Genomic DNA, 18,229 nt, shown 5'->3' with positions numbered 1-18,229 from the left:
CCTCACATTGTTCTATGGGAGTCCAAAGTCCGTATGTATACTTGGGATGGGTACTGATCTGCTGCCCAAGGCTCAATAGATTCCCTAGGCCTCCTCATTGACACCCAGATTCAGGGGGTCTTAATCAGTCCCATGCTGGGTTCCCAGACTGATGCCTGGGATTCAAGAGTTAACCTTTGTCTGGTCAGCTGTTTCTGGGGGTTAAACCAGCCCAGTCTTAATCTCTTTGATCATGAGTCCTCCCTCTCTGTTACTGGCTTTCTTGAGTTCAGCTCAGTACTTAACCAAGGGAGTCTGCCTCTTCTTTGATCAGCCACTAAATGAAGTTTCTGTTTCCCAGACTCTCTGGCCATAGGATTGTAGGCTGGCACTCCCCAGATCTATTTCTAAAATCCATATATGAGAGAGTACATGCCATGTTTCTCTTTTTGTGACTGGGTTACCTCACTCAGGATGGTTTCTTCTAGTGTCATCCATTTGCCTGCAAATCTCATGATTCCATTTTTTTTCTGCTGAATAGTACTCCATTGTGTAGATGTACCACATTTTCTCTATCCACTCTTCGGGTGAGGGACATCTAGGTTGCTTCCAAGTTCTGGCTATTACAAATAAAGCTGCTATGAACATAGTGGAACAGACATCTTTGTTGTATGAATGGGCGTCTTTTGGATATATGCCTAAGAGTGGAGTTGCTGGGTCTTGTGGTAGGTTTATTCCCATTTTTCTGAGGAATCTCCATACTGATTTCCAAAGTGGCTGAACCAGTTGGCACTCCCACCAGCAATGGAGGAGTGTCCCCCCTTTCACCACATCCTCTCCAGCATATATTGTCATTGGTGTTTTTGATTTTAGCCATTCTGACAGGAGTGAGATGGTATCTGAGAGTTGTTTTGATTTGCATTTCCCGGATGGCTAAGGATGTTGAGCACTTTCTCAAGTGCCTCTCAGCCATTTTAGACTCCTCTATTGAAAACTCTCTATTTAGTTCTGTAGCCCACTTTTTAATAGGGTCCTTTGGTGTTTTGGAGATTTGCTTCTTGAATTCTCTGAAAATTTTGGAGATCAGCCCTCTGTCAGATGTGGGATTAGTGAATATTTTTCCCATTCTGTGGGCTGCCTTTTTGCCTTGCTGACTGTGTCTTTTGCCTTGCAGAAGCTTCTCAGTTTCAGTAGGTCCCATTTATTAATTGTTGATCTCACTGTCTGTGCTACTGGTGTTATGTTCAGGAAGCTGTCTCCTGTACCAATTCGTTCAAGGGTACCACCCACTTTCTCTTCTAAGAGGTTCAGTGTGGCTGGATTTATGTTGAGGTCTTTGATCCATTTGGACTTAAGTTTTGTGCATGGCGATAAACATGGATCGATCCGCATTCTTCTACATGCCAGTCTCCAATTATGCCAGCACCATTTGTTGAAGATGCTTTCTTTATTCCATTGTATATTTTTAGCTTCTTTGTCAAAGATCAGATGTTCGTACATGTGTGGGTTAATACCCGGGTTTCCAATTCGATTCCATTGGTCTACCTGTCTATTTTTGTGCCAATACCAAGCTGTTTTCAGGACTATAGCTCTGTAATAGAGCTTGAGGTCAGGGATGGTGATGCCTCCGGACATTGCCTTGTTGAACAGGGTTGTTTTGGCTATCCTGGGTCTTTTGTTTTTCCATACAAAATTGATTATTGTTCTTTCAAGGTCTGTGAAGAATTGTGCTGGGATTTTAATGGGGATTGCATTGAATCTGTAGATTGCTTTTGGCAGGATTGCCATTTTTACTACATTGATCCTACCTATCCAAGAGCATGGGAGATCTTTCCATTTTCTGAGGGCTTCTTTAATTTCTTTCTTTAAAGATTCAAAGTTCTTACGATACAGGTCTTTCACTTGTTTGGTTAGCGTTACCCCAAGGTATTTTATGTTGTTTGTGGCAATTGTAAAGGGTGATGTTTCTCTGATTTCTCTTTCAGCCCTTTTATCATCTGTATATAGTAGGGCTACTGATTTTCTTGAGTTGATCTTGTAGCCTGCCACTTTGCTGAAGGTGTTAATCAGCTGTAAGAGTTCCCTGGTAGAGTTCTTTGGGTCATTGATGTAAACTATCATATCGTCTGCAAACAGTGAAAGTTTGACCTCTTCCTTCCCAATTTGTATCCCCTTGATCCCCCTTTGTTGTCGTATGGCAATAGCTAGAACTTCAAGTACCATGTTGAAAAGGTATGGAGAGAGTGGACAGCCTTGTTTTTTTCCTGATTTTAGAGGAATTGCATTGAGTTTCTGTCCATTTAGTTTGATGTTGGCTGTTGGTTTACTGTATATAGCTTTTATTATGTTTAAGTATGTCCCTGTTATCCCAGATCTCTCCAAGACCTTTATCATGAAGGGGTGTTGGATTTTGTCAAAGGCTTTTTCAGCATCTAGTGAGATGATCATGTGATTTTTGTTTTTCAGCTTGTTTATATGGTGGATTACGTTGATGGATTTTTGTATGTTGAACCATCCCTGCATCCCTGGGATGAAACCTACTTGATCGTGGTGAATGATTGTTTTGATGTGTTCTTGGATCCGATTTGCCAGTATTTTATTGAGTATTTTTGCATCAATGTTCATGAGGGATATTGGTCTGAAATTCTCTTTCTTAGTTGTATCTTTGTGTGGCTTGGGGATCAAGGTTATTGAAGCCTTATAGAAAGAGTTTGGCAAAGACCCTTCTGCTTCTATTGTGTGGAACACTTTGAGAAGAATTGGTATAAGCTGTTCTTTGAATTTCTGGTAGAATTCTGCACTGAGGCCATCTGGACCTGGACTTTTTTTGGTTGGGAGACTTTTGATGACAGCTTCTATTTCCATAGGGGTTATAGGTCTATTTAAATTGCTTATCTGTTCTTGATTTAGTTTTGGCAAATGATAGCTGTCCAGGAAGTCATCCATTTCCTTTAAATTTTCGAATTTTGTGGAGTACAGGTTTTCAAAGTATGACCTAATGATTCTCTGGATTTCCTCAGAGTCTGTTGTTATGTCCCCCTTTTCATTTCTGATTTTGTTAATTTGCGTGTTCACTCTCTGCTGTTTGGTAAGTTTGGACAAAGGTTTGTCTATCTTGTTGATTTTCTCAAAGAACCAACTCTTCGTTGCATTGATTCTTTGTATTGTTTTCCTGGTTTCTACTTTGTTGTTTTCAGCCCTCAATTTGATTATTTCCTGGCGTCTACTCCTCCTGGGGGAGTTTGCTTCTTTGTGTTCTAGAGCTTTTAGCTGTGATGTTAATTCTCTGGTATAACTGTTTTCCTGTTTCTGCATGTGAGCACTTAGTGCTATGAACTTCCCCCGTAGCACTGCTTTCAAGGTGTCCCATAGGTTTGGGTATGTTGTGTCTTCATTCTCATTGAATTCGAGGAAGTCTTTAATTTCTTTTTTATTTCCTCTTTGACCCAGGGATGGTGCAGTTGAGCATTATTCAATTTCCATGAGTTTGTAGGTTTTCTGCAATTTGTGTTGTTGTTGAATTCTAATTTTAAGGCATGGTGGTCTGATAAGATGCATGTAGTTATTCCAATTTTTTTGTAGCTGCTGAGGTTTGATATGTTGCCAAGTATGTGGTCGATTTTTGAGAAGGTTCCATGTGGTGGTGAGAAGAAGGTATATTCTTTTTTATGTGGATGAAATGTTCTATAGATATCTGTTAATCCCAGTTGGGTCATTACTTCTATTAGACCCTTTGCTTCTTTGTTGAGTTTCTGTCTGGTATTCTTGTCTAGTGGTGAGAGTGGTGCGTTGAAATCTCCCACTATAACTGTGTGGGGCTTTAGATGAGATTTAAGTTCTAATAATGTTTCTTTAACGAATGTGGATGCCTTTGTATTGGGGGCATAGATGTTCAGGATAGACACTTCATCTTGGTGGGTTTCACCTGTGATGAGTATGTAATGACCTCCTTCATCTCTTTTGATTGATTTTATTTTAAAGTCTAGTTTGTTAGATATTAGGATTGCTACCCCTGCTTGTTTCTTGGGTCCATTTGATTGAAAAAAATTTTCCCAACCTTTAACTCTCAGGTAATGTCTGTCTTTGAGGGTGAGGTGTGTTTCTTGTATGCAGCAGAAGGAAGGGTTCTGTCTTCGAATCCATTCTGCTAGTTTGTGTCTTTTTATGGATGAGTTAAGGCCGTTAATATTGAGTGATATTAATGACCATTGATTGCTCATCCTTCTTCGATTTGCGATGGTTGTTGGTGGTGGAATTATGTGTGGAATTTCACCCCTTTGTTCTTTTGGCTGTTGGTAGAGAGGGATTCTCGAATGCCTTTATATGTTAGTCTTTTCTCCTTGCAGATTTTAATATTCTTTGTTTGTTCGGTATATTTAGTGTTTTTCTTATTATGTGGTGAGGGAAATTTCTTTTCTGATTCAATTTATTTGGTGTTCTGTATGTTTCTTGTACATTCATTTAAAGGCATCTCCTTCATGTTAGGAAAATTTTCTTCTATGATTTTGTCGAAAATGATTTCTTAGCCTTTGAGTAGACATTCTTCACTTTCCTATATTCCTAATAGTCTTAGGTTTGGTCTTTTCATAATGCTCATAGTTGAGTCTTTTCAGATTTTCTGGATGTTTTGTGTCAGGACTTTTATATATATTTAAGTGTTTCTTTGGCTGATTAATCTATTTCTTTTTTCATCTTTTTTATTTAAATTAGAAACAAGCTTTATTCACATGCCAATCCCAGCTCCCTCTTCCTCCCTTCTTCCCCCCACACCCCCTCCAGCCCTCTAGGACCCCTAGCCTCCCACCCAATCACCACTCTGCTCCCCAGAAGGGTGAGGCCCTCCATGGGGGATATCTAGAGTTTGTCATTTCATCCAAGGCAGGGCCTATACCCTCCCCCATATGTCCAGGCTGAGAGAGCATCCCTCTATGTGGAATGGGCTCCCAAAGTCCATTTGTATGCCAGGTATAAAGACTGTTCTACTACTCAAGACCCCATAGATTGTTGAGGCCTCCTCACTGACATCCACATTCAAGGGGTCTGGATCAGTCCCATGCTGGACTCTCAGCCATTAGTCTAGGGTCCATGAGCTCCTCCTTGTTCAGGTCAGCTGTCTCTATAGGATTCACCAGCCCAGTCTTGACTCCTTTGCTCATCACTCTTCCCTCTCTGCAGCTGGATTCTAGGAGTTCAGTTCAGTGTTTGTCTGTGGGTGTCTGCCTCTGCTTCCATCAGCCACTGAATGCCTCTGCTTCCATCAGCCACTGAATGAAGACTCTAGGATGGCATATAAGGTAGTCATCAATCTCATTATCGGGGAAGGGCATTTAAGGTAGCCTCTCCACTATTGCTTAGTTTGCCAGTTGGTGTCATCCTTGTAGATCTCTGGGAATCTCACTAGAGCCAGATCTATATCGTTAATGCTTGAGATTCTCTTTTTCATCTGTTGTATTTTGTTGGTGAAGCTTGCCTTTGTAGTTCCTGTTCACATTCCTAAAATTTTCATTTCCCAGATTCCCTCAGTCATGGTTTCTTTATTGCTTCTAATTCCATTTTCAGGTCTTGAACAGTTTTATTCGTTTTTTCAACTACTTGTTTTTCTTGGCTTTCTTTAGGAGATTTATTTATTTCCTCGAATTGTTTGTGTTTTCCTTGGTTGCTTTAAGGGATTTATTCATCTCTTCTTTAAAGACCACTATCATCTTCATATAGTTGGTTTTAAGGTCTTTTTCTTGTGCTTCCGCTATGTTGGGATATTAAGAGTTTGCTGTGGTAAGATACCTGTGTTCTGGTGGAGTCATATCTCCCTGACTTTTATTGATTGTGTTCTTATGCTGATGTCTAGCAATCAGGGTTTGGGGTCATTATATGCCTAGGTGCTGATTTATGGGTGTGTCTTTGTTTGGGTGGATGATTTGTACCTTGGTTTCTATTTCTTCTTTGGATTTTCGAAGAGTGTCTTTACTGTATGTTTCCTGTTTTACTTGCCTGTTCAGGAGGTGTGTTCATGGGGGAATGATTGCTGGTGATGGAAGAAGAAGGGGAGGCCAGGGATATTTGATCTTTGGGTTCCACAGGAGCCATGCACTGGAGAGACTGCAGGTGGGGTTGTGTTGCAGTGTTAAGGGTGACCCTGAGGTTTGCTTCTTGGGGAACAAAGATAGTGGAGAAAGTCTACTGGCAGCCTCTCAGGTGGTTCTTTTCCTGCCCTGTGAAAATATGTAAGTAAAGTTGACTTTCTCAAACCTGGAAGAACTGCATGTGCGCACCCAGGTCTTGAACTTCTAGCATCTAGACTGTGAGAAATAAATGTCTATTCTTTGAGCTGTACTACCTATGTTAAGCTGTCATAGAAGCCCTAACAGAGTAAGATGTTCAGTGTCTGTTTTGTGAAGGTAATTTCCTTTTTTGTACAACAAGATCTGGGCCACAAAACCAGCCCTAACAAAGTAAGATGCTCAGTGTCTGTTTTGTGAAGGTAATTCCTTTTTTGTACAACATGATCTGGGCCACAAAGCCAGTACATCCCTGAAATTTCCACAGCCCCATCTGGCTGATTAGAGGCTAATTCTAATATAAATTAATCATTCCTCATTTCATTTCTTTTCAAACATTTTCACAGCATAGATAATGAATGAGGAGAAATCTTCTCCTTTGAAAAGTCAGGCAAGAGCCACCATGGTAAAGAAAGGAATCTAAAAATGGTTACAATTGTAAACTATTAAGTGGGCCAATATTGACAGTTTCATTTGGAAGCTTAAGGTTTCTCTGTTTCTCAAAAGACAGATGAAAGTATTGGTTAACTAGACAGGCTTTTCTAGGAAAGAAAAGAAAATTAACTATTGTATTTCCTGCCTTCTATGTAGTGCCTGTAGAACTTATATTTTATAGCTGAAAATAGAAGTAGATTGTGGAATGTTAGTGATAATAGAGACTGTTTCAGCCCTGTTAACAGAGGAGTTATATGGCTTGCCTAAGTTCACACAGCTCCTCAGAGGTAGATTTAGCTGGACTAAATCTCTAAAAGGTCTCAAATGTGTTCTGTTTGAACAGTGCTGTTTCCTGGCTTTGGTGGTCAGTGGTGTTTGACTTTGGGTAGGTGTAAGACATCAAGAGTACAAGAACAGGGATAGGTAGCAGAATCTTAACAAATTCCTAGAGGCACATGATTTCTGTGGCCTCCTCACTGACACTACATTCATGGAGTCTGGATCAGTCCCCTGTTGGCCTCTCAGCCTTCAGTCTGGGGTTCAAGATGTCCCCCTTATCCAGTCAGCTGTCTTTGTGGGTTTCACCATCATGGAATTGACCCCTTTGCTCATCACTCCTCTATCTCTGTCACTAGGTTCCAGGAGTTCAGTTCAGTGTTTAGCTATGGGTATCTGTCTCTACTTCCATCAGTCACTGGATGAAGGTTCTAGGATGTCATATAAGGTAGTCATCAACCTTATCATCAAGGAGGGGGCGATATGAGGGGAGGGAGGGGAAACTGTGGTTGTTATGTAAAATAAATTTTAAAGGACAAAAAAATAAGAAGGAAAAAAGTAAACCTGAAAAGTAGACAGCTGTAGTTTTTTAGTGGTCCAATTCTATACCTGGATGTTTCTATTCACCAAGTTGCAGGGACTTAGTGTATTGATATTCTGGGTGTTTGAAAAAAAATTAATCCATTCAAAATACTTTGTTTTTATATTCATATTGTTTTCAGTTAATAAAACCTTTCAAAATGGAGTTGGAAAACAAACAGAACTTCACAAAAGAAAAAAATCTGTCAAGCCAGATCCTCTCTCACATACATATCCACCCAGCATCATGACACCCTTTTCTGTTAAGTCTAGTACAGTTTGTGTTCCTCAAATACTCTTGCATGGGGAACCTCCCCTGAGGTGTGGTCAATCTACCAGGGTTGTACCATAGAATATGTACTCTCCTTTCAGCAGCTAATGGCATTAGACCCTCAGCTAGGGAGGTGAATATACTCCATGCTGCGATTTTGTGTGGCTTGAAACTGTACAGTTCCTTTGCATGCTGCTGCAATCCCTGTGAGTTCAAATGTGCAGCCCCAGTGTTTCTGGAAAGCACCATTTCCTTGAATTTACCTACAATCTCTGGCTCTTACAATCTTTCCATCCCATCTTCAACAATGATCCCTGAGATTTGGGGTGAGGAGGCTGCTAAAGATGTCCCATTTAGGGCTGAGTATTCTGCAGTGTCTTATTGTAGCTTGTATTGTGGCCCATTTGGTTCTCTGTTAATTACTGTCAACTGCAAGAAGGAACTTCTCTCATGAGTCACCACATGTCAGTACCATGAAAGCTAGTTAGTAGGGGTGAAGGTTGTAGTTGAATACCAGCTTGATGACTCCATGCTCTAGCCTGAGTATGTGTTGTCCTCAGCAATACAGCCCAACGGCTCAGTTCTATGGCCTAACCAAGGAAATGCCAATGACCTGTAAAGTTTTAGCACTTCTCATTTTTGATGGAAACACACTATTACAGAAGCTTCTCTGGAGGGTCCAGATTCCTAGAAAAACAATTGACAGATATGTACTTGACCAGGATTTTCCCAATTCTGTAGTCATTCTCTTCATATGGTCTTTCACAAGAAACAAACATGAAGACACCTTTTAAAATTCAGTATTTGAGAAATATTTTTTCTGCTTCTTTCTGGTCTCCATGGTTTCAGATGAGTAATCTACTGTCATTGAAATTGATGTTCCTTTATGAGTAATGTGTGGTATCTCTCTACCTCCTTGTAAGATTTATTTTTGGGTTTTTTTTCAGAATTTTAATTATTATATGTGTCACCAATGATTTCTTTGGGTTTGTCCCATTCCAAGTTAGTTTCCAGAACCTGTAGGAGGTAAACTTTTAATTCAAGTTGAGCAGTGTGCACTTATTTCCATACACATTTTCTTTATCCTCTTAGGACTTCTATGATACGGAAGTTAGTGCTTATTACTGGTTTTCTGCTTGTTTCTTTTTCTAGTTTCCATTCAGGTTTTTGAATATTATTCATCTTTTCTCATGTTTACTACTGTTATCCAATGTAATCTCCTATGTACTATTAAATTTTTATTTATAATATTGTAGTTTTCATTTCTATGTTTCCCATTGGGTCTTTTCTTTTAACTTCTAATTCTCCCCTGAAATTTTACTTTATTTTCATTTGGGTAAAAAAGGATAAATAAATGTCATTAATTTTTTCACAATGGATACTTTAAAATCCTTGTAGATAATGATACATTAATACAGTATTAACATGACCTAGATACCTAATTCTTTGTATGAGCCTGAATTGTTTGAAATGTGCCCTTTGTATTTTTGTTAATGTGTTCAGAGTGTAGAGTTCTGTTGAAATGCTTTCTTGAGTGGGCACTTACTAAACAAACATTTAGTGTGATGGTCCTGTCCTATAGTGAATTACAATGTTAATGACAGTTGATTTTCCCTTCCTAGATTCTAATTTTAAATTTTATGTTATTTTAAGTAAAATATAACCATATCATTTAGAATTTTTATTTCTTCCATCTCCCTCTCAAATTACTGTTCTCCCATCTCCCTCTCGAATTACTGACCATTTTTTATTTGATTCTTATTTTTACAAATCTGTATCTAAATTCAGAGTTCATTTTGGTTGTTTGTGTGTATATGATATTAGGGCTGACTACTTTGTATTGGATAACCAATCAGGGGACTCATTCCTAAGATAGGCAAATTACCCCTTTCTCAGCACTCATTAGTTTCTTTCTGTTCTTTGTCTATGGTTGGGACTCGATGAGTTCTTTTTCCATGGCTGCCTAAATAGCATCTGAAATGTCAAAACTTAGTTTTTAAATTAGTGCTGTTTTTGTCAGTCTGGCACATGAGATATCCCAGTATTCTATTTATGGGAGAAGCAGAGAGTTGTGAAGGTTAATAGGAAGCAATAACACTCTTGGGGAGGTCCTTTTCGTCATATCTACCCATTTACTCTTGGAAAGGAGAAGAATGTAATCTCAGATCACTTTGTCCCCTTTGAAGGAACAAATATTTGTTAGGCAGAGGGTAGGATCTTCTTGCTTGGTTTAACCTAGATTTATGATGTCTCTTAAAGGAGAATTATATGAAAACTGTGGAGATGAACATTGTAGATCTGCTTATTGGAGTGGATGGCCCTTGCCAGTGTTCTCAGAGTACTTGGAGTTTCTAAGGGATCAGAGTTCTGGTAGAATGAACAGAGTGCATCCCTTGACTGCTTATTATGAGGAAGACCTTAATCAATCCCCCCTTGTTTTGCTGTCAGTGTCATATCCTGCCAATTGTTCAGCAAGGGATCAGGAACTAATGAGCTGCTTCCCTTATTTGTAGGCAATAAGAATTTGTAAGATACAGTGCCTCTTCTCTGGGCCTTTCTAACAGCAGCTATGACCAGATCTTTAATTTGCTTCTGACTTATTCCCATGGTTTCTGGTTGTATTTTGTGCAGAGGAGCAAGTAGACATGCATCTATGCCTTTATCTACAAAGGAGGCCTAGCATATATTAGCTGTGCAAACACAATGTTTTTCTTTGTGACATTTTCATATATTCATGTAATATAGCTTAGTTCTATTCATTGCCCTACTCTTTCTTGTTCTTTTCTTCCTGATTCTGGTTTCTATTATCTTCTATTTTCCTGTCCTTTTGTTTTAACTTAGATTTCATATTTGAGAGAAAGCATGTATCATTTGACTTTTTTTAAGTCTGTCTTATTTAGTTTATCTTTATTTCCCAGTTCTGCCTGTTTTTCCTGTACATGATAGATTTCAGTCTTCACTATAGAAGAATGCTCTGTTTTGTGCACCTCATTTTAATTATCTATTCATAATATTGACAGACAGATAAGTTGATTCTGTGTCGTGACTGTTGTGAATGCAGGCACCATTAATATATACTAACATTGATGGATTTGGACATACCCCAAAGTGATACAATTGGATTTAATGGTGATTCTAGTTTTAGTTTATTTTATAGTGGCTATAATAATTTATATCCACACAAGTATATTTCAGGGGTTCCTTTTACTCTGCATCCTAGCCAGGATTATTGTTAATTGATTCTTGATATGTTTTGCCTGGTTATTTCTTTTTCCTACAAATTTAGGATTTGGCTTATTCTTGATTTTATGACATTGAAATGCCTTGTGAGTTATTTATTTGCATTTTGTCTGATATTTATTAATCTAAATCCTACTAGCTAGGAATTTGATATTACAATTGACATTTTCAAATGTGAGTGCCAGTGAGAAGGCCTGGACAACCTATGGGGCTCTGAGCTGTGGATCAGTGTCTATCCCTGGTATACAATCTGTCTTCATGTGCCTATAGCACAAAGAGAGATGCTCTCTCAGCCTGGACTCTTAGGGGAGTGCCTTGACCCTACCAAGAGTAAAATGATAGACTCTAGACATCCCCTATGTGGAAGGATTTGGCAATAGGGTGGGAGGGAGGGTGGAAGGGGAGTGCGGGAGGACGCGAGGGAGAGGGAACTGGGATTGACATGTAAAACAAGCTATTTAAAATTAAAATAAAAAAAATGGGAAAAAAAACAATTGACATTTTCTAATGAGGTACATTTTGGTTTTTATTTGATTGTAAGAATGTTTATATTTTCTTCCTGGTTTCTTCAGTGGCGTACTGATCATTCAAAATGGACTATTTTTATTCTTTACATATCTGTGTAGTTTCTTTTTCCGTTTATTTCTAACTTTATCCTATTATGATTCAATAATATACAAAAAGTTTTTTGATGTTTTTCTAGTTAGTAACACTTAAATCGTGTCCTAAAATATGGTCTATTTTTTTAGAGCTTGCATTGGCTGCTGAGAAGAAAGTACATTTTGCAGGTGTTGGATACAGTCATCTGTATTAGTCTATCATATTCTTTTGGTAAGAGGATAACTTTGATTCTCATTCCTTGGGTGCTATCTGCTTTATGTATTTGCGTGATGGGTTCTTTCACTGACTTAGAACTCACCATTGCAGACTAGAGTAGTTGGCCACGTAGTCACAGGCATCAAATCCAGCTTTATGTTTGTGTGTTCTGAGAGCCAAACCCAAGTACTCATGTTTGCCCGAAAAGCACTTCCCAGTAGCTCTATCTTTCCAGCCTCAAACCTATAGTATTTTGGGTCCCTTTTATTAGAACATGTTGACATTTTGTAATAAAAGATTTATTTTATTCCTGGTTATATATCCTTGTGTGTGTGTGTGTGTGTGTGTGTGTGTGTGTGTGTGTGTGTGTGTGTGTGTGATTACATGTGTATTTGTGTGTGTAGTGACTGCAGGAGTTTAGTCATTGGTTACCTCTGGAACTACAGGTGACTGCGACCCTCCTGATTTAGGTGCTGGGAAGCAAACAAACTCAGGTCCTCTGGGCCATCTCTCCAGCCCCTCAGGTGACCTTCTTTATCTCACCTAACTAATTTTGATTTGGAGCCTGCTTTATCAGTGACAACTACATCTATACCCATTTACTTTGGACTTCTATTACTTGGTATATTCTTTAACATTTGGGATGTATTTCTTCCTGATCCTTGTTTCTTTTCTTTTCTTTTATTTTTTTACTTAAATTAGAAACAAGACTGCTTCATATGTCAATCCCAGATCCCTCTCCCTTCTCTCCTCCTCTGCTCCCCATCAGCCCCTATCCCATCTTCACTGGGCTCCCCAGGGAAGGTGAGGCACTCCACAGAGGATCCCCAAAGTCTTTCATATCATTTGGAGCAGGGCCTAGGTACTCTCCCATGTGTCCAGGCTGAGCGAGCCTCCCTCCAGGTGGAACGGGCTCTCAAAGTCCATTCACACACCAGGATAGTGATCCACTACCAGAGGCCTCCTGACTGGCATCCAAATTCTGGGGGTCTGCTGATCCTTGTTTCTTTCAAACAAAGGGAAAAAACAGTTGGATCTTGTTTTTAGTGCATTTTGCCAGTCTGCAGCATTTAATTAGACATTAGAGACTGTTTATGTTTCAGACTATTGACGAGAAGAAGCTGCTGATGCTTAGAATTTTTACCTGGCTGTCTCAAGTAATGTTCATTATCTTCTTTCCTCCTTTTTAATCTTCTAACATCCCTAGTTTACTTAGTTGGACATGCTCGATTCTTTCAATGTTTCTGCTTGCTCATGTATTTATTCCCTGGATTCTTTCCTCACTATTCCTCTTTGTGACCCTCTTAACTGTACATAGGACTCCTTCAGGTGTCCTCTATAATGGTGTAGTTTGTGCTCATCTAGGAGGGTCTTAATTTTTCCGTTAATTTTAAAGTATTAATTCTCTGCTTAGTAATCTTGGTTGGCCATTCTTTATTCCTAATCCTCAAAATATATCTTTCCTGTTCTCTTTTACTCCTCATTGGCGCAAAGGTTTCTCCTATTCTCCCACCATTTTGCTTTCTGTTATTTGCAGAATATTTTAATATAAAATTTATTATTTCAAGATGTCTAGTGATCTCTGCCCACTACTTATTGTTATTAACTGATGTCTTTTTCTAACCACTCATCCCTTTCTCCAGCTACATGCTGGTGTTTTTAATTCAAATTAGTAGTGGACAGTATAATAAATTGCTGAGTGTCTACAAGCTCCAATTTTTCCTGTCTCTATCTTTATTATGTTTTAACCACAAAGGACAAGGCTAAAAGTGAGAAGAGAGATGAGTGAGGTCTTAAACTAGGCTAAAAGAAAATAGCAGAGTACAGAGAAGTGAATATAAGTGTGGGAAGAAGAAAAGATGCCAACTCAGAAACATTTCTAGGCTTAGTAGCAAAATTTAGAGAACTTTCTTCTTTCATGTCTTTAATTTATTTTGCATCTATGAAATGGAGTTGTAGTATTGGATTGTAGACCCTAGAGTTTTATAAGCATATGTATGAACCACAGTTACATTATTTGCAAGTAGGGACAACTTTGCCAAGTCCTATTGTCCATGTATATATAGCTTCATGGTGATGAATTGAAATTATTTAATATTTGAGAATTGCCTAGAGCATTAATAAGTATCTGTTATGTATATAAAGCATTTCATAAGAGTCTTCTTATAATTTATTTTGTATTTCAAACTGTTTTTCATGCTATATATTTTGATCTTATTCTTTCCCTTCTCCCAATTTCTCCCAGACTCTTCCAACCTCCCAACTCCCTCCCAATGTCTTGTTCTCGCTCAAGCCAACAAAACATCAAAAAGAAAACAACAAAAATTAGTAAAACCAAAAGAGTCCACTTCTCTTGGCTAGCTATTTTCTTCATAATGTTAGATGAAAATTAACTTCACAAACTGCTTAGCAAACTTCATTGTATATAGCATACAGTAAATATTACTATAATTACATGGTTATTCCTCTCATCTTCAGTATACTTGATCAATGCAGCTTAATCCCTTATTTTGGATATACGTGGTTTAAGGTGAAGGTTGGCGTAGACACACAGGACCCATGTTAGGCATGTTGCATATGAGTTATCTGGATATGAAGATCTCAGAAATGTAATTGAAGCATCCATGGGAAGAATAAGATGCTGTGTCCAAGATCTTCTAACATGCACCAGTCTAGTATACATGCTACTGGAACTCTGATTGCATGCAGTGTTCTGGGCAGGTTTCTACTTTTTGTAACTTAAAAGTTGATTGTTTTTCTAGTATAGGGAACCACAGTAGAAGAGAAATATTCCAACTCACTGACAGCATAGTATACATCCATATGCTAATATATACTTGCATCCAAAGTAACATTTGGAAACCTGGAAGAAAACCAGATGACTTCAAGTGTCTGATATATGTTAATATGATCACCCAGCAATGTGAATTCTGAAATAGAAATCATGGTTCTAGTTTTTCGGCAGCTATTAGAAAGAGCATAGATAGATGCTTTTATCATGATGGGGAAACAAATGCAAAGAATTAGGAGTGCCATCTTGTGGCATGATCTGTTACTGCCATTCAGCAGTCAAAACCAAAATAAAACACTAGTAGAAACTAGACGTTTTCTGCGCAGCATAAAGACCCGAACTGGAATTATCGAATTAATTAATTAGATATTGGATACTATTCAGTTCAAAATTTAGTTAAGGTTATGTACATTTGATTTATTTCCCATTGTTAATTTGGAAAATGAAGAATAAAACACTGAAGATGTCCAAGATTTCCTAGCTCCTAGTGTGGGCCTTGTCAGATGTATTGAATATACTAGATGAGATTTTTAGCTCCTGCAATTATTAATTTACTAAAAATTAATAAACCATTTAAATATCATAAAGAATATAGGCAGCTCCGGAACTAGTGGGAGTTGTCTATTTTCTATTAAATTGGATTAAACAAAAGTTCGTATCATTTTAAATTAAAACAACATATATGTGTGTGTGTATTTCATATGACTTCAAACATGATGGCTGCCTTTAGCCCTCAGGAAATGGAAGTGGAATGACCATGAGTCCAAACGAACCTGAACTCTACAGAAATTTCATGCCACTGCAGCTACATTGTGAGACAGTGTCAAAAAGTCAAGGGAAAAAGTGTGGCCCAGTCATACAGTGTCTGGCTAGCAAGCGCAACCCAAGTTTGAACAACAGCATCCCAGGGACAATTCTGCCGATTCCTTGTGCCACTGATGAGACAAATAAGAAAGGGTCCCTGACTTCAACTATTTCAATATTTCTTTTCTTGCCTTTCAGCTTAAATGTGGCTTGTGTTCTCTCTTGCTCAATGCTGCTGAGTTCCTGGAGTATGCCACATTTTATGGAAGTGCTTGTGGGAGTGCTAGGGAGGCATTAAGAGTTTGATTTGATGGGTAAGAGTGAACAGTCTGGCACCAAACTGTTTTGTCTGGGGGTAAATTTTGTCACTTGGCAGCTGTGACTTTGGGCAGAGAGCTCTGACTTTTTATGCCTCACTTGTGTAAATTGGAATCCTATACTGCTGACGTCAGATGAAGATTAAATAGGGTAATATATAGAGAATAGTTAGAATAGCTCATCACACAGAGTCAATATTTGCAAGCTTTGCATCTTCGTTAGCATTATCACCTACCATTGTCATCTCTGTCATTATAAAGGAAGGATTTGACTTGGCTTTGCAGTGTAAGTTAAACAGCATGCTTTATTCTCTTTTCAACGTTTTGACCAACTTACTTATTAATTTTCTGCTTTTCTCAGTTACCATGCAGAATGTAGAGGAACACCCTTACCTACTTCTTTCTACTAGATTGTGTGTCCTCTTGAAAGTCAGGACCAGGCAGGTATTTGAGAAAAGCCAAGGGGAAATGACATGACAGACTGGTGTCTCTGGGATGTAAGGAGTGTGTGTAAGAGTAAGACAAGGAATGGGCTGACAAAACCAGCAGAGACAGCTGATCTGAACAGGGGAGAGCTCTTGGACCCCAGACCGACAGTGGGGAGGCCAGCATGGGACTGATCTGGACCCCCCAAATGTGAGTGTCAGCGAGAAGGCCTGGGCAACCTATGGGGCCCTGAGCTGTGGATCAGTGTCTATCCCTGGTATACAAACTGTCTTCGTGTGCCTATAGCACAAAGAGAGATGCTCTCTCAGCCTGGACTCTTAGGGGAGTGCCTTGACCCTACCCAGAGTGAAATGACAAACTCTAGATATCCCCTATGTGGAAGGATTTGGCAATAGGGTGGGAGGGAGGGGGAAAGGGGAGTGCGGGAGGAGGGGAGGGAGAGGGAAATGGGATTGACATGTAAAACAAGCTATTTAAAATTAAAATAAAAAATGATAAAAAAAAAGAGTAAGACAAGGCCTGGATAATTCCAATCTGTTAGTGTGCATGCTTGTGTAAAGCTGAAGAACCTGGAAGAAGCTATAGAAAGTATAGTCACCGAGACACAATTGCTAGCATGGAGTATTTTCAGTGTGCTGTGTAGGTATTTGGTCATTGCGAAGTGCTATGTCTCCTCAAGCTGTGATATCACTCCTCAGTGACATCTATTTTCCAATAAATTGCTTAATCAGATTTAATTGTAGTGCTATTTCCAAAGTCTTTAGAGCAAAGAACCGAGAACATAAAAGTTAACTGCTCTCAAGTAAGTGCAGTTAAAAAATCATTTGAGTTGTAATGCCCGAGTCTCCTAACAGTCTGTTCTACCACAGCTTTTGTGAAACGTGGTTAATGTTCACCATCTGAGTCTTGAGATGCCACTTCAGTGTTCCAGAGATCTTGGGCTGCGGGGCTCCTATTATTGGTGTTTAATGTTTTAGAATATGTGCTTGAGTGAACTGTAGAAAACAGAACAAGTTCACCCACAGTGAAGAGCACATTTGCTTCCCTGGCTTTCCGGGCTCAAGTGAGAACAGGGTTTCTTTGTAAGGCCCCCATGTGGCCAGGTGGGAAAAACAGGACAGATTTCAGGCACATTACACACTGGAGAAGAAGCAGTATGGATGAGCTTAGTGATTTTGTGGCTCTATGTAATGACTTGTGTCACAGCATCTGGATCCTTCCTTTAATTTTATGTGACAACTTTATTTACTTGCTTTATGCTTCATCTGATCTCTTTCATTATTTTTCAGAAACTTGTTTCTGTACCAAAATAGAGACAACTCATCAGTTTGAGATTAAAACAGCATAAAAGTTATCTGAGGTGGTGATGTGGAAATACTATTCTCTGTTGCTATGGCTGGGGCCTGTTATAGGTAATTTTACATTTAGTTCTGCAAGAAAGCCTCAAAGAATAATGTGTTTCTAAATTCACTTGGGAACTAATAATTTGAGTGGTCACACAAGCTTAATATAAGATATATGTGAGGCTGGAGTAATTTATGCGTTCTAAAGTATTTCAAAGTAATTATCCATTAAATAGGTCCCAGAGACTACATGTAGCTCGGCTAAAATCATAGTTAACTAATTTGTGTGAGGCATCACATTTCTGACTCCCAATTTAGTTATTGGGGTCTGTGTTTGAACAGGAAGTAAAACAAGAACTCTGCTCTCATTCGTAACTCAACTTATTTATAACTGAACTTGGCAAAGTCTGCCTAATGTCATTTTAAAGAATTTTTATTCTATTCTATTGTATTATTATTGTGTGTGCACATGTGCATAATATGTAGGCATCCATAGTCACATATGTCAGGGCATACATGTGGGGAGTCAAAGAACAGCAAAAGAGTCATTTTCTGCTTCCAAGTTACATGGAATCTTGGGATCTAACCAAGGATGTTAGAGTTGAGTGGCTAGGTTATCTTACCAGATGCCAATGTTAGTTTTTAAAGAATAGTTA

The 18,229-nt window shown here is 38.8% G+C and overlaps 1 protein-coding gene across 3 annotated transcripts in view; it reads left to right on the top strand.

Moving 5' to 3' along the window:
* The window catches only part of Fgf13 (fibroblast growth factor 13), a 516,384-nt gene that overhangs the window by 352,938 nt on the left and 145,217 nt on the right, over positions 1-18,229 (top strand). The gene's annotated exons all lie outside the window — the stretch shown is intronic.

This window comes from Mesocricetus auratus, unplaced genomic scaffold, assembly GCF_017639785.1.
Source record: "Mesocricetus auratus isolate SY011 unplaced genomic scaffold, BCM_Maur_2.0 Super-Scaffold_100003, whole genome shotgun sequence".
Lineage (NCBI taxonomy): Eukaryota > Metazoa > Chordata > Mammalia > Rodentia > Cricetidae > Mesocricetus > Mesocricetus auratus.
This window is presented reverse-complemented; position numbering and strand designations above follow the sequence as displayed.